The sequence below is a fragment of the Rhinolophus sinicus genome, linkage group LG06 (assembly GCF_036562045.2).
Source record: "Rhinolophus sinicus isolate RSC01 linkage group LG06, ASM3656204v1, whole genome shotgun sequence".
Lineage (NCBI taxonomy): Eukaryota > Metazoa > Chordata > Mammalia > Chiroptera > Rhinolophidae > Rhinolophus > Rhinolophus sinicus.
In genome coordinates this window covers 147,608,114-147,626,406 of record NC_133756.1, presented here as the reverse complement: position 1 = coordinate 147,626,406, position 18,293 = coordinate 147,608,114, and the positions used below count along the sequence as shown (strand labels likewise).

At 32.7% G+C, this 18,293-nt stretch overlaps 1 long non-coding RNA gene across 2 annotated transcripts; it reads left to right on the top strand.

Annotated features, from left to right (window-relative positions):
• The first annotated feature begins 1,270 nt into the window (after positions 1–1,270).
• LOC109450810 (uncharacterized) lies at positions 1,271–15,739 on the top strand. 2 transcript variants are annotated; one of them, XR_012497568.1, is made up of 6 exons: positions 1,271–1,489; positions 6,615–6,672; positions 8,689–8,747; positions 14,630–14,719; positions 14,890–14,971; positions 15,490–15,739. It is a non-coding gene; the product is annotated as an uncharacterized LOC109450810 (long non-coding RNA). The 2 variants fall into 2 exon arrangements; XR_012497567.1 differs by lacking the exon at positions 8,689–8,747.
• The last annotated feature ends 2,554 nt before the right edge of the window (positions 15,740–18,293 follow it).

Here is an 18,293-nt window from a genome sequence, read left to right as displayed (position 1 = left end):
TTTCTCAAATGAGAGTATGTCAAAAATAAATGCTGGAGGGAAATGTAAGAGACAGAACAAAAAGCAGAGGCAAACTTACAAACCATCTTTTTCAAATTTATGAAACTCAGTACATGTATAACTTTCTCACAAACAAGCTTTAGAACACATTGTACATTGTGCTTATTATGATTACTGCAGATCTGGCAATATTTTTAAAGTTTCAATGTCCATGGATGAATATTACAGAAGAAATCATTTTTGTGTGTGCAAATAAAACAAGGGAGGAGTCAACTAACATATATTTTGTGCAAGGCATTTGAACATTTAGGATTAATCTTATAACTGAGGTTCAGATATGTTTAAGTAAACATCCAAGGTCTCAATACTAGTAAGTGGAAAAATCATTATTAAGATTAAAATGTTCCTGGAATGCATATCAACTTCTGTCCCCCATTTATTAACTTACCTCCCACTTTCAGGCCTAACATGACAAACACAAACTGGTAAAAATTCTGATTTCAAAATAATAAATATGCATCCTCGGAAAAAATTGAGAATGGAGAAATCCAACAGAAACTACATAAATATTACCAAGATATCTATCACATGTTATATGCAGTTTCTACTACACAGTTTCTGTACACATGTTTATTTAATTTTACTAACTTGGAATCATTTTATATATACCTATTCACAACATACTTTTTCCCTTTTGTGGACCTTTTCACATGCCAATAATATCCCATACCATTATTTTAACACATTCACAGAAAGACTTATTTATTTAACTATTTACGTATTGTTGGATATTTGTTATTCTTAACTTTATTATCAAAAATGTTATGATGAACATGCTTTCAGCCACCAATTTATGTATCTCTAATTAGATTCTTGTAATAAATTCATGGATTTGTTCAGTTGAAAGATGTACACTTCTCAATTTACTGATATGTTGATAAATTACCTTCCCAAAGCTGTTACCCATTTAGAATCTTAAAAATAGGAACTGAAAGCACCCATACACCCATCCATATTATTGCTAGAACTAGATATGCATTGCACAAAAGAGAAAAGCTTTGTCAGACCTACATGTAAAAAATACTGTGGCTGTCTTCCCTTATCCACAGTTTTGCTTTCCATGGTTCCAGTTACCAGCAGTCAACCACAGTCCAAAAATATTGAGTGGAAAATTCCAGGAATAAACAATTCATAAGTTTAAATTGTGCATTGTTTGGAGTAGCATGATGAAATCTCACACCCTCCAGCTCCCTCCAGCCTGGAACATGAATCACTTTTTTGTCTAGCATCTCCACTACATATATGCTCTCTGCCCATTAGTCACTTAGTAGCCTTTTCAGTTAATCAAATCTACTGGCGTAGTATCACAGTGCTTGTATTCAAGTAACCCTTATTTTACTTAATAATGGCCCCAAAACTCAAGAGCAGTGATGCTGGTAATTCAGGTATGACAAAGAGAACACACAAAGTGCTTCATTTACGTGAAAAGGTGAGTACAGTACAATAAGATATTTTGGGAGAGAGAGACCACATTCACATAACTTTTATTACAGGAATGTATTGGTATATAGTGTTCTATTTTACTATTAGTTATTGTTGTTAATCTTGTACTGTGCCTAATTTATAAATTGAACCTTATCATAGGTCTCTATGAATAGAAAAAAAAGCAAAACAAAACACGGTATATATAGAGTTTGGGATTATCTGTAATTTCAGGAATGCACAAGGGATCTTGGAAAATGTATCCCCCATGGATAAGGGGAACTACTATACCTTGGGGATTTAAATGACGTTTATTTGATTATTGCTGATGCTGGGAATGCTTTTATTGGCTTATTTGTTTCTTTTGTGTGTGTGTATCTTCTTTTAAAAGAGACTAATTTATGTTTATTTATCTGTTGGGGTTTTCAACTTCTTTAAAAATAGAGCTTTCATACATGAAAAGCCTTTTGAGTGTATGTTTTAAAAATAGAGTTTTCATACATAAAAATGTCTCCTCAGTGTATTTGTTTTTAAATAGAGCTTTCATACATGAAAAGGTCTTTCAGTATATGTCCGTACCCCTCTTCAGTTTTGGCCTTTATTCCTTGCAATTAATTTTATAAACAGATAATTTATGTTGATGTAGTCAAATGTGTAAATACTTTGAACTTTCCATATATGTTTGGAAAAGACTTCACTACAATTCAACTAAATATCTCTATATTTTCTAGTTCTTTTATGTTTGAATTTCTACCCTTTTATGTTTGAATTGTTTTGTCATAATGAGATTTTTGTTTTTCCCACTAATATTATTAGGTGATAGCCTCTATTGTCAAGGGGGGTTGAATGATCACCAAAACAACATTTTGTTTGTCTTTATTTTATATCATTTTTTTATTAAGAAGCTTTGTGACCTGATTACACTTACGTATTTTTTTTTTATATGCTATCATTAAATCATCCATTCTAGACCTTTCTGAAATGAGAAAAAAGTACTTAGATCATAAAAGAAACAAAGTAAGTCTATTTTAACTGGACTAATAAGATGTATATATGCTGTGCACATGCTATTAAACAGGTCTGTTTTAAACTCAGTGACCATGTAATGTCAGGTCTGTAAGTATCCTTATGATGTAAATACTATTAACATCTTAATTTACAAATTAAATAATGATATTGAGGCAAAAAGTTACACAAACAGTAACCGACAGAAATAAGATTCAAACCCAGGCAGGCTGGTTCTCGTGCTATGCTATTAATCATTACACTCTATTTTCCTACAAATAAAGAAATAAAGAAGGAGAAGGAGAGGGAGAGGGAGAGAGAGAAAAGAAGGAGGAGGCACAGAAGGACTGGGATAAAGAGAGGGAGAGGAGACAAGAAGAAACTCAGCAAATGCACACAACAACAACGTATCCTATCAGTTATGTATTTTTCATTCCTTCCAAAGACTTTGAAAGACAAACACTAGAAGTAGTTAACATAAAAAATGGAAGCATATTCACAGGTAAGTGTGGCCAAAGGTAAAGAGAAGCATTCTCCAAAACAGGTAAGAACCATAAGTATTAGTGATATTACTTCCCCAAAGTTGTTTAAATATATAATGATTGAGGTGATATTAAATTATTTCCCTAAAGATCACAATAGATATTTCAATGCATCACCACCAGATGGACAGTGATTAGAGAGGCACTAACTATAGACTCTCACACCACTGTTTCTCAAACACATTTCTATTTTAAAACAATGATATGCACATACACCATACTACAAATTGTAAGCTGTCACATAGAAAAGAAAGTCAGTAGTTCACGTTAAATTCTAAGATCAAGACATTATATTATGACATTATATATATATATATACACACACATACATATCTACATTATATTATAACCTAGAATACATTATAACTTAGAATATATATGTATCTACCTATCTATCTATCTATCTATCTATCTATCTATCTATCTATCTATCTATCTATCTATCTATATCACAACAGAAACACGCAGAGTTTTTGGAGAATATATATATCTCACATATACACATGTGCACACATATGTACATATTTAGTTTATGTCTCTGAATTTAAAATATTATTGACCATTCAGGTATCTCTGGTGTCCAGCAGGTAAAATGATGTTCCTGTTTTACCACTGCCTTTGAGTAACTGAATAATTTCCTGAAGAGAGGAATATTATCTATAGTAAAGCAATCTGAAGCAGATTAAACAAAGAAAATGTAAGTGTCCAATATTAATATTGTAAAGATAGGAATAAAGAGGAGGTTCAGGTTCAGAAGGGAGGTAGATAAGTAAATGAAATTTTGATATGCTTTGCTTCCCAGGATGGAAACTCCTTGGGCAAATAATACCCTTTGCATTGGTTATGTTTCCTTATAGTTTACAACAAGTGGGGTTTGTAAATCTAACTTCCTAGTGCCCCAAACACTAGGAAAATGACCCGGTCAGTTTATGCACCTACCTTTACATTCTATGATGTGGGCTCCACCCAAATGTTTTCTCATGGCATTGGGAAAGTGCATACAATTTTCTAAAAGATTGGCACTTTGCTTCACCCCAGGTATTGAAAAATACAAAAGCTATTTGCAGAAGGATTGAGAGTATCTGAGCTCTAGATATTTTCTTTTCTGAGGCTTGTTTAAATTCAGGTCAGAAAAGCTAGTGTAATATTGGAATTGAAAAGAGCAACAGTGTTTTGACATTGTATATCTTGACATAAATCTTGCCTCATTCACAGTATGAGATGTCAGGAACTCAGCTCGGCATAACATAAGATCAAATGGGTTAAAGGAGTTCAAACAGCAAACATCCAGGTGCCTCTGGTGTCCAGCATATAGTAATGCAAGGTGTTTGTGACAGAATAGCATCATCAGGCAATATATTTATGTACCTGCTATGTGCCAATGACTGTGTCAAGGACACAGAAAAAAGCATCTTTCCTATTCTGGAGAAGGGAATGATCAGACAACTTGCAGTCATTGAAAACTCAGACACTAACCTGAACACTTTACAGATATCGTTTTTCAATTTTTATATTAACCTCGTGAATTTGATTATAAAATCGTTTTACAGAAATGGAAAAAGGATCCACAAACTGCTGATTAAATTATCTATGATTTAACCAGCAAGTCGTTAACATAAATATTGATTTATATAATTTGGTGCATATGAATTTAGTATTGTAAGGCCTTCATTTTATATAAAATAATATAACTATTCTATCCTGTTGCAGAAAATGTATTTCTTTATATTAGATGTCTGATAATTTTATGCAATTAATCTTATTAACTGTTTTTTGTTACATTTTTGTGGGTTGTGGTGCACTCTTTCAACTTCTATGTAAGTTTTATTTAAATTTTCAAAATGTTTTCTTAAATAAATTTCAGTATGGTTTGTCTTTATTTCTTTAATCTTTTTAAATCTGTTTTTATGGGTCTGCAGCTCACAATTCCTCCTGAGTCTAGTGAGATCAGACCTACATGGGAGCTCTCTCTGCAGAATATCATCTCTTCTGTGCCGCCCCAAATGAGTATTTCATGCAAATATGTTGTGATATTTGATCTAATTTTAGCTTTACCTTTCCTGTTTTTTTACCTTCCTTCCTTCCTTCCTTCCTTCCTTCCTTCCTTCCTCCCTTCCTTCCTTCCTTTCTTTTTATCACACTATGTTTAGGGAAGCCCCTGCAATCAGCTTGTGAAATTTACATTTTATTTTTTTAAAAATGGAGAAAATCTTTAATATAAATTAAATGGTATAATTTTAGCATGTTGAGTATAGGTATCTGTGAGATATGCAGTAAGAGGTGTCCACAAGACAGCAAGTACGTAGGAAGAATAATATTTTTGTATATAAAAAGGCAGAAAATAGCACTGAAAAGTGGAGATTAAGAATGTAAATGGAGAATAAAAATTCACAAGAGAAGTAGCTTTTATGGAGGAAGAAAGGGTCAACAGAGGGATGTTCACAATCTAATTGATCAGTCAATGTTTATGTGTAAAATAGTCAGGACGTTAGATGTTAGAATGTGTAAACCTCAAGCACAAAATAATAATGTAGGTCATTTATATGATACAGATTAAAATTTAGTGTCTTTCTAATCTCATCACAGTATTGGGCTCTATAGAAGATAAATGGATTTAAGAAAAAAAAGACCAATGCAAATTGACTCAAATACTTAATAGTAACTGTGACATTAATTTTAAGAAAACCAAAAGTTTAGATACTTGCTTGCATCACCTCATCCTTATAAACAAAAAGAACTATAGAGTCATAATTTATTACATTGTTGTCAAAACTATACAAGGATGAAACTTTCAAGAATCCAAACTGGGAAAGATTTGAAAAGAAAAGTTGTGCTGGTTCAACAAAGCAGGGTTTTCCTGGGCAAATTGGGATATATTGTCACCTAATTCTAAGACTCTCCGAAAGGTACATATCATTAATGAAACAAATATCTCAGATGTTAATAATTTGATTTTATTCTTGCTTGATATCAAGCATTGATTCTAACTCTTTGTAGATCCAGCTTTCTTATTGTAATGCAAGTTTCTGTTACTACTTTGTTTCCAAGTAGGCTTTCCTGCCACAAATAGAATGTGTATCTGTTGATCTAAGTGACCCTTCTTTCCACACAAATCTGTCAGTGTCAATAAGTGATTTGCTTTTTTGACATACAATTCATCCTTTTACTTTACGGTGTGGCATAGCTAGATCAATTTCTTAATTGCTTTTGGTGATTTGATGTAACTTAGTTGCCAAGCATGAATATATGAGGCCAGAGACCCTGGTATGTATACTCAGAGACTAATGAGTAGAGCAATAATGTTGGATCAAAGCCCAAGAAGTTCAATTTTGACATCTGTGATCCAAACTTCTTAAGGAATGATTCCCATCATTGCAGCCAGAACGTATGATGCAATGTCCCTTCACCCCCATAGAGCAGTAACTCAGAAATTATGCTCCAGGTTTCAAACCAGCATTGGTGTTCCTACTGCCTCGTGCACAAAATCCCATGAAACATCATTTTTTCTGTAACTCTTTCTCCATAGATTATGGTCTTTGAATATCTAATGAAATGCCTTTTTTTTTTTCCTCTTTGTTTTCTCAGTCCTCCATTCACTGCACATATTTTCCGAACTCATTCTGGTCTCATTCATCTATGAAAAGTGAGTAAGTCAATAAACTCAGATGTTTAGGCTTTCTTCTTTTTTATTGCATTCTTGGTCGTTCTTATCCCCAGCCACACATGTTAAGCGACAGACAATGACAGTGGAGGTAATAAGGATATCTTGATTCTAAACCAAAGTAAACAGGCTGTCATAAAAATATGGAATTGAGCAGATGACAAACTAAATCCTCTCTCTGAAAGCAATTATTTCTGAACCTCAGATCTAATAATCTGCAATTTTGAAAGCTCAGGGAAGTGCTCATTTGTGGCTCAATCAATTTAAAAATAGAAATCCACATGATGATACAGATAGCCACCGAGGGGTAAATGTTTCTTTGCTCTGAAAAATAACAGACATTTCTTCTAATACTTATTGGCTCTCAATTTGTTCCAATAATAGTATATTATGCATTCATCGCTATCAGCAAATAATAGCTGCACTGAGTACTCTGAGCATATTTTTGCACAGTAACACAAAGGTAAATGAATGAATAAAACAATGCTGTTCTTCAGGGAAAGGTAAAGTCCCATCTAGGAGGTATTTGGTAAAAGTATGTTGACTGCATAGGATTATGCCTCTTAAATACAATATTTCATTAGAGCAGTAGCTTACAACTGACGAATAGCTTTCTTTGTTTACCTTTTTAAAAAATGACTTGATGAGCATGGCACAGGAGAAATAAAAACCAATGTATAAAAATGCTATTATACTATGTAATTATTCCAAGTGGAGACAGGTAAGTGTATTTTGAAGAGCTATGATGAGCCGGAACTAAATATTTTATCCCTTTTAATTCTCAACCAATAAGATTGCTAATATTTCCATTTCAGCTTCAGGAACAATTAAGATCAGAGATATGAAATACTTACTGAAGATGACATGTAGAAAGTGGCAAAGTCAAGAGTCAAAGATGTATCGGTCACATGCCAAAGCCTAGACATATATGTCTATATCATGGGCAACCACTAAAGTGATGTAAGAGATTGAATCCCAAATGTGCTTCTGATATTAGCACAGTCAACTAAGTAAGTATAGCATGTTTTCATTGCAATATAGTTTCACCTGCATAAATGTATTTATTAATTAATGGGATTGTTAATATTTGAAATCCAATTAAGAAATTAGTAATAGATGTGCCAAGACGGTGCATTCAGGTAAATGTCCACTGTTGGCATTTTTTGCCGTGACTCTTTAAAATAGTGAATGTAAATTATCATTTACATACATTCAGAGAAGTCCAAAGCTAGAAAGCCTTCAACTTATACACAGCTTTCATTTTCTAGGTAAACTGATGATTGAAGAAGTAAGGTGAACTACCCAAGATTTGACAGGAAAATGGGAAAATTGTATTTAAAAAAAATTTCATAATTTTTATTTGATATTAGGAAGATTCAAATTTTCTTAAACTCTAAAAATAATCCAATGTTCAGCTAAGGTGGAGAGTTAATTTTGGGTGACCAGAACATTGCTTAGTGTATAATGATGCATATAAGAAAAGTGCCTCCTCTAAATTTCATCTCGTCTATGTCTTTTTGCTTCAATTTGAATAGTTATGAATTGTCTAGTACTTTTCCAGTCATTGTTCTTGTCTTTTCTTCTTTTATCCTTGGGATGTAACTAAAATTTGTAACCATGATATAAAATTATATATTATATAACTATTATCTAGAAATAAAGAAAATTCATTTTAAATGCTTTACAACTGAAAAGGCAAGATGATGTTTGGGCAATATGTATACGTATAGCAAACCACAGCTATAATAGAAACATGCAAAGATTTAAATTTGGTGGAGAATAAGTCACATTTGATACAGATATATGCAAGACTACAAAATTGTTCCCATAATTTAAAGGTGGCATTGATTGCCCTGGTAGATATATGTATTACACTGGAGACATAGTATTAAGTTTTTCACATTTACCATTTAGAGAGAGAGCACTCTGAGTTTTTGGGATATACTGTACGGTTTTAGCCTTTTTCTCAAGAGTGAACCTCATGTTTTCCTTCCTTAGAGAGTGGAGCTACACTACAGAGGACTAATTCCGAAGAGGGCTGAATAGGACGACACATGGTAATATAGTACTTAACATATGACAAGAATTCTTCTAAGCCCTTTCCATATATTAACTCAAATAAACCTGCAAGCAGTACTCCAATATTGTCATTTTTATCACTCCACTTTGTAGATAAACTGAGGTACACAGAGGTTACAAAGCCTGATTTTTCTCTTCAATTGCTCCATTATTTTTCTTGAACATTTTTAGTTCACAAAACTTTAAAAATCCCCGACTCAATCTTCCCTGAATGCTGTTTGCAAACAGAAAAGTTACATGTAACCTTCACATTGCCTAGCTGTTTAAATATGTTTTATAGATGAAGCTAAAACTGACAGCAGATGGTGGTTGGAAAGCATCCAATATTTTCCCTTTCTCCTTCATGTATCTCATAATAGCAGTTTTTAGCTATCCTTTTAACACATTTACCCCCATGAGAATAATTTTCCAAAAAATTTAAATAATGAAGTTATTTTTACAAAGGTACACTTGGTATATATCTTTATACATATAAAATAGATTTAAGCCACACATTTAAATGTTGATCAATCGTTTTTGGTTCCTATTCTCATAAATGTCTCCACTACTTATGCTCTTTCTTACCTTTATCATCCCTAGTTTTCAAGTGATGATTTAACATGTGGACATTGATTATTAATGGTTTTATTCTATAAGGACTCTAAAGGTTTCATGAAGCATTGTCTCTTTATTTCAGAAGAAAGGAAAAGGTTCTCAGCTAATTAGAGATTTTCTAAAGTTCAAATGATAACAATAGTCAAAAACAGGCATTATTTTTATCCAGCAGTACAAACACCCTTGATCACCAAGCATTATACAAAGCTATGATCATAGAAAATCTTGGTGTCTCAAAGGAGAGTGAAATTTCCCTTTTGAAAAGCTAACGTTAAAATAAATAAATAAATAAAATGGTTATATTCCTCAAACTGTATTTCATATCTCCCTGTCAATATTATGACTACTAACTTGTGCTTTCTAAACCCTTTACCCATCTAGCAACCATCAGTTTTTTTTTTTTATCCCTATATCTCTGAGTCTATTTCTGTTTTGCTTGTTCATTTATTCTGTTCTTTAGATTCCACATATAAGTGAAATCATATAGTGTTTGTCTTTCTCCATCTGACTTATTTTGCTTAGTACAGACTAGAGAATAGAGTCAATGGAATCGTAACAGCTATCTATATACGATGTCAGACAGGTGATAGATTAGGGCTATCACTTTGTGAGGGGTATAAATGTTTTACTAGTACATTGTTTTGTACACCTGAAAATAATAAAAAAAAACACATAAAATAAAAGGGCATCTAAGAATACTTCAAAAATAATTTGGGAATGATGCTCTGAAATAGGTTTTTACCCATTTTAATATAAAAATATGCTAAAATATAAACAAAATATTGGATAACCATTAAATATAAAAGGATTTCTTAAAATAAGAAAAAATGAATGAGATTTTACTCTCTTCCGTCAAGTTTTAAATCAGTAATTTTCTAAAATTACGTATTTTAGTATATTGCAAAATTATGATGCATCTTATAAAACAACTTTGTGATTAGATGCTAAGTCAAGTTTACACTCTCAGTAAATAAAGAAAAAAGATGTTTTGATTTGAAATTTGAATAAAATTTCATTTAGAAACCTCATACCATTTTATTTAGAAAATACACATTGATTTCCCAAAAATTAAATAAATACTTTATAAAATTTGGATTATTTGGTTGTAAACTTAATTTTTAAATCTGCCTAACAGAATTGTAACAGGATATATCTACTACTAGTTATTTTTTAAAGACTATTTATTTCACACATCCAAATGCAGAGTCCTTTTAAAAATTACTGTAGCTTTTATGTGGAGCATGTGAGAAAGGCTCTAAATCAACAACCTTTATATTTGCCAATGCTTTGCATATCTAAAACCATTGAAAAGAATATTACCTTTTTAAGTTGGAAAGTGAGTTATATTGAATGACTTATAATATATACAATTATTTTTTAATTAAAGTTTATTGGGGAGACGATGATTAGTAAAGATACCTAGGTTTCAGGTGTACGATTCTGTAATACATCATCTACATATCATACTGTGTGTTCACCACCCAGAGGCAGTTCTCCTTCCATCACCATATATTTGACCCCGTTTACCCTCATCTACCACACCCCTCCCCCCTTATCATGTGTGTCAGCTAACCTTTGCTCCCTAACAAAATCTCAATGGCCTACAATTCATCCACATCCCTTTAATGGAAAGAACTAAATAGAGAAGGTCACGTATAAGGAGAAGTAAAGAATTGGTGCCTGAGGTTGAAATTACCACAAAGAACACACAAAGGATAATATTAGAATATTCTGGATAAAAGGATGTTAATGTCAGAAATCAACAAATTTTGTGCACTTTTGATTATAAGAATGAATGGGATTGCTAATATATATATATATATATATATATATATATATATATATATATATATAGCCACAGAAAGATAGTTTTAATGAGTAATCAAAAATATAAGAACATATTACATTTAGTTGTCATGTCTCCTCGGGCTCCTCTTTGTTGTGACACTTTCTGAGACTTCCCTTGTTTTTGATGACTTTGACAATTTTAAGTTACTCATCAGGTATTTTGTAAAATGCCTTTCAATAACAATCTTTCTGATGATTTTCTCATTATTTTATTTATTTGGATTTTATTTATTTAGTGAGTTAGTTTTTAGTAGAAATACTACAGAAGTGAAATGTCATTTACATCAAGAGTATAAGCTGTCAACATGACTTAGAACTTTTGATACTGACCACAATCATATGGAAGAGGTATTTTGTCGGGGATCTCCATTTTAAAGTTAGACATTTTTCCCCTTCTTTATTTGTACTGTTTAATAATATTTTAATGTTTGGATGTGCCATAGTTTGTATATACATTCACTCATGGAATGAACGTAGGTGTTTCCAGTTTTTAAAGATTAGGAATAAAGCTACTGTTGTAAATATTAATGTGCATGGTTTTATAAGCTCATTGGTTATCAGATCAGCTGGATGTACATGTAGAAGCACTACTGCTGGATCACATGGTAACACCATGCTTAACACTGTAAAAAAATGATGAATTATCTTCCAAAGTGGCTGTCACATTTTACATTCCTGTGGCAATGAACAAGGGTTCCTGTTGCTCCACAATTTCACCAGCAATTGCTATTGTCAATTTATTTGGATCTGAGACAATTGAATTGGTATACAGTGGTTCTGGGTCCATATTTCATATAGTGTTTGTATACACATCTATAATGTCATTGTTCACATTGTATTAGGTTTGTGCAAAGGTAAGTGCGGTTTTTGCAATTATTTGTAAACTTTAAAACTACAATTACTTTTGCACCAACCTAATATAATGTGTTTACCTAATTGTCTCTACTAGTAAACTGAGCCCCATAGGGCAGGTTCTATAAATTATTCACCATACTTTTTCAGTGTTTGACATATAGTAGGTGATTTTTTTTAAATAAAGGAAAGCTTGCATGAAAGAACAAAAGAATGGTGTCTAATGAATAACTTTAAACATATGTGAGTATAATTAAATATGCGAAGAATAAGACTTATGCTGATAATTTATCTGTTTTGCATGAAGTGTCCCGGGCATTGGAACTGGGCTTCACTGGTACCACATTAATGTCCTTTTTCAAAAGCATTGTTCTTTGAAATATGTTCCAATGATAATTCATTAAGAATCATCTACTGCAAATTAATTTCCAAACAAAAGTTAACTGTTTCCCATATATTGAAAATAATATAGAAATAAATGCTATGTTTACTATAGCAAAGACTTTTACTCTCTCCAATTAAATATTAGTAACACATTTTTAAGGCAATAAACATGTTTGAACAATATTAACTTTCTAATTTAGCATGCAACTGCTTAACTATATATTATTTGTGGTCATGAGAAAATAACAGTAAATATATTGAGGGCAGTAAATAAAAATTTCATGTTACAATCTAAATAAATTGACACACATTTAGTGAATCATTTATTGTTTCACACATTAGACTATACTGTACATCAAATTTATTAAGATATATAATAATCATTTTATAGTCTATGAAATTAAGACCAAAGGTATTTAAGAAAGTTTATTGATATTACTTATCTGTTAAAGTATCAGGCCAAGATTTGAAGCTTCAGTTGGGGTTTATTTCAAACTTCAAATTGATCATTTATATCAAATGTATTTTTTATATAGTTAATTGCTCTAATCCAATTAGTTTTTATTAAACTACCTAAATCTAAAATCTCTCAAAGATATAGCCTTGTTATCTCTCATTACTGAACCACCTTGCTGTTCTGTGGGGCATCTTACAACAAAAATGTAATATGATATCAAAATAAGTAATGATGCAGAAGAAAGCTTTAAAAGAAAACCACAAATGTGTCAGAATGCACCATAATCATACATAGTGATTCATTTCATGATTTTCTTTTAACTTCAACTACAGTTGTAATTAATTTTTCTTCAGTACCCTGAGGGATTTAGAAGTTATTCTCTATGTCAATGCTTTACTTCCCACATAGTTCTTATTCTTTTAAAAATAAAATTAGAGAAATCAGAAGAAAGTGCCTCAAAGATTCTCTAATTTGTGCTATGTGAAAATGTATTCTGTAACCTATCTTCTCTCTTGCCAAGATTCTGGACTTTTATGTACTTTTTGCTGACTCTTTGGAATTTATATTCTTTAATTCCACTCTTTCTTAGATAGAACATGGATGGGTGCCTATTTCCAAGAGTAAGTCAGTTGTGTGATGCACAAAGACATTTGTTCTAGTAAATATTTTTTTCTTGATTCCTCAGCAAAGCATGAACTAAGAACTAGTTAGACTTATGAAATGACATGAGGTTGATGTCATTGGAATGTTTTGGATTGGTTGAAAAATGTAGGAGACTAGTGATTATTAGTGAATCAGTGGGAAAAATATGATTGGTATGAGCCCTGTTGTGGAATGACAACTACTAATTTTCAAGCTGCTAAAAAAATAAAAGAGAAAAAGCTATTAAAAGGAAAGTCAGTAGTTTTTCAAAATTTATAGTAACTAGTGTTACGAGTTTTTATTTATAGAATTAATGGGAAATTAAATTGGAATTATTCACTCATTCTAGTTTGAAGGGTGACATAAACATTATGTCATTGTCATATTTTATAAGGAACCAGGGTGTAGCTTTCAAACGATGGCATTATTACAGTAGCATTAGCATGGTTTCTAGATTTTTTTCTTTTGATGGATGAGGTAAGATGTTAAAATCAATGAATTTAAATAACTCAGAGAAGAAAAGCTTTATTCAGCTGATGAAAATCAAGAAGCACCTGAACCAGCTCTCAATGAAGCAGGATCAGGATTTTTATAGGATAAGGGATGTTGCATAACTGTTACAGTTTGGACTCGGCTGTTTTTCACTTTAACCCAAACATGTGGCAGTGGACCATTCTGGTTTTCATGCTCCTTGCTCAGAGTCCTGATAACCATCAGAAAAAAATATTTTATGAGAATTGTTTTTGCAAATCTTGCATGTAATCAGCTAATCAGGGTGAGGAAGGTAGATAGCAAAAAGAATGAAAAGGGGCAAAGATAGAAAGCAAAAGAGGAACTGGCACACTATTATGTTTGCTTTAATGTTTTTACAAATATAAGGTAAAGTGTTTGTCTTTCCTTGAAAAATATATAGCCTTCTTTGTTTCTTTGTATTTGTATCTGTAAGTAGGATATACATTCTGTCTGAGCTGGGTCAAACCACGAACGATTGCTTGTGTTTCAAAGATTAGAAAGAATGAGTTAGATTCAGTACAGACTTTCTCTTTCTTTATTACTTGTCTTATTTTGATTCCCCTGAAATAGATTCCAAGATAATGATTTGTGTGAGGATGATAACAAAAACACTTCCGAAGTACAAAAACAGAAGAAAGATGAAGAATAGAGGTCAGAAAGGTAAGGGGAAATTTTTTGGTTATCTAACGAAGTTTTACAGAAAGTTTCTAAGAAAGTTCAACTCTGTTGGGTAGATAACAATGAGCAAGATCTGTGGATTGTATGTTGAGTATGTTTAGTTTTGTAAGAAAAAGTGGCCATGCCAGTTTGCATTTTTGCATTCCCAACAGGAATGAAAGAGAATTCCTGTGGCTTGCTAAAAATCTTCACCAGCACCTGATGTCAGTATTTCAGATTTTGGCCGTTCTAAAGGTATGTAGTGGTAACTTCTTATTTTAACTTGCATTTCTCCGATGACATAAGATCTGGAGCATCTTCTCATATGCTTAATTTCCATCTGTGTATCTTCTTTGTTAAGATGTCTATTAAAGTCTTTGGACCATTTTTAAATTAGGTTGTTTGTTGCTTTCTTATTGTTGAGTTTTAAGAATTCTTTGAATGTTTTGGATAACAGTCCTTTATTAGAAGTGTATTTTGCAAATATTTTCTCGCAGTCTGTGGTTTGTCTTCTCACCCTTTGACAGTGTCTTTCACAGCAGAAAATTTAATTTTAATAAAAACCAGTTTATTAATTATTTCTTTCATGGATTGAGTTTTTGGTGTTGTATCTAAAAAGTCATGGCCAAAACTAAGGTCATCTAGGGCCGGTCCGGTGGCTCAGGCGGTTGGAGCTCCATGCTCCTAACTCCTAGGGCTGCCGGTTCGATTCCCACATGGGCCGGTGGGCTCTCAACCACAAGGTTGCCGGTTTGGCTCCTCTTCTTATGCAGGGGATGGTGGGCTGCGCCCCCTTCAACTGGCGGCAGTGGCTGGACCTGGAGCTGAGCTGTGCCTGCCACAGCTAGGACTGAGGGGATGACAACTTGAAGTTGAACGGCACCCTCCACGACTGGGATTGAGAGGACAACAACTTGACTTGGAGAAGAGTCCTGGAGGTACACACTGTTCCCCAATAAAGTCCTGTTCCCCTTCCCCAATAAAATCTAAAAAAAAAAAAAACTGTCTTAAAAAAAGAAGTTAAAAACAAACAAACAAAACAAACAAAAAAACCTAAGGTCATCTAGATTTTCTCCTGTTATTTACTAGGAGTTTTAGAGTTTTGCATTTTACATTTAGAGGTCTATGATCCATTTTGAGTTAATTTTTACGAAAGGAATAAGGTCTGTGTCTAGATTCTTTTTTTTTTTTTTTTTGCATTTGGTATTGCCTTTGATGCTTTGCTAAAGATCAGTTGACTATATTTATGTAAGTCTACTGCTGGGCTCTCTGTTCTACTCCACTTATCTATTTGCCTATTCTTTCACCAACATAGCACACTGTCGTCATTATTGAAGCTTGATATCAAGACTTAAATTCGTGTAGTGTCAATCCTCCAACATTTTTTCTTCTCCTTAATAAACTTTGTTTAGTTTTTCTGGGTCTTTTGATTTTCCATATAAAGTTTAGAACCAGTTTCTTGATTCCATAAGATAATTTGCTGAAATTCTGATTGAAATTGCATCGAATCTATAGATCTAGATGTGAGGAACTAACATCTTGATGATATTGAGTCTTCCTATCAATGAACATGCAATAGTTCCCCATTTACTTCATTCTTCTTTGATTTTATTCAGCAGAGTTTTGTAATTTTCCTCTTAAAAATCTTACACATTTTTGTTATATATATATATATATATATATATATATATACACACACACACATATGTCGTATTATTTCATTTTGGGGAGTGCTAATATAAATGGTATTAAATTTTTTATTTCAAATTCACTCATTTGTTGTTGTTATCAGGATGTATTGACTTTTATATATTAATTTTGTATCTTTCAACCTCCCTGTAATGGCTTATTAGTTACAGGACTTTTTAATGACTTTTTTTTTTTTTCAGATTTTCTACATAGCTGATTATATCATCTATGAACAAAGGCAGTTTTATTTATATTTTCCCAATCTGTATACCTTTTGTTTCCTTTCTTGCATTAGTTAGGACACTTTTTCATTAAAAAAATATATCCTGTGGTATTACTAAGTGATTTTATGATACTGATATTGTAGAAATGAAAAAAAAAAAGTGCTTTAAACAAGACTTGCTCAGTTTCAGAATTAAATTTCACTTGTCTAATCCTGTTTGATTTTATAAATGAGGAAACCAAGTTTAAGTGACTTGACCAAGTTCACACTAGCTTACTATTGAAAAAAATACTAACCTTTCTTTAGCACAGTGATTTTCAACCATGGGTGATTTTTTACCCCAAGGGATATAGTATATGGCAATATATAGAGACATTTTTGAATGTCACTATTTGGGGAAACAGCTTTCCACTGGCATCTAGAGGGCAGAAATCAAATGTTGCTAAATATCCTACAAGGTGTAGGACATCTTCCCATTGCAAAGAACTATTTAGTTCAAAACGTCAGTAAGTCCGAAGTCCAGAGGTTGAGAAACTTAGACACTCACTGTATTAGTTAAGCTAATGCAAAGTGCTGAAACAAATTTTAGTTGGTTACGTAATGAAAATCCACCTTTGCTCAATTAAGTCCAATGCAACTATTCCTGATTGGGAGACTTTCATTCAACCTACGTATCAGGTCACTAGATATGTTATCTATTGCTATATAACAAGTTACTCCTAAGTTGAAGCTACTCATCAATTAAAATGGCTTAAACAACAACAATAATAACAATACATTTATTGTACCCTACAGTTTCTGTGGGTCAGAAATTCAGGAGCAGCTTGGCTGGACAGTTCCGGCTAAGAGTTTCTCATAAAGGGTCAGATATTTGCTGGAGATGCAGTCATCTGGAAGTTTGACTAAGTATGAAAGCTTGTATGTTAGGTGCTGGCAGCTACCTCATTTTCTCTCCCCATGGGCTTCTCCCAAGGGCTGCTTGGGTGTCCCCATGGCAGAAGAAGGATGTCAAGAAACAGAAGTGGGAGCTGCAATGTTTTTGATGACCTTTCCTTAAAAATCATACAAAAGACACGTGTGCTCCAATGTTCATTGCAGCTTTGTTTACGGTGGCCAAGACATGGAAACAACCAAAATGTCCTTCGATAGATGAATGGATAAAGAAGTTGTGGTATATATACACAATGGAATACTATTCGGCGGTAAGAAAAGATGATATAGGAACATTTGTGACAACATGGATGGATCTTGAGAGTGTAATGCTGAGCGAAATAAGTCAGACAGAAAAAGCAGCGGACCATGTGATTTCACTGATATGTGGTATATAAACCAAAAACAACAAAATAACAAGAAAAACAAATGAGAAACAGAAACTCATAGACACGGACAATAGTTTAGTGGTTACCAGAGGGTAAGGGGGGTGGGGGTGGGAGGTGGGAGATGAGGGTAAGGGGGATCAAATATATGGTGATGGAAGGAGAACTGACTCTGGGTGATGAACACACAATGGGATTTATAGATGATGTAATACAGAATTGTACACCTGAAATCTATGTGATTTTACTAACAATTTTCATCCCAATAAATTTAATAAAAAAAAAAAAAAAAAGAATCATACAACCTCACTTCCAAAATGTCTTATGTGCTACACAGATCAGTCCTGAT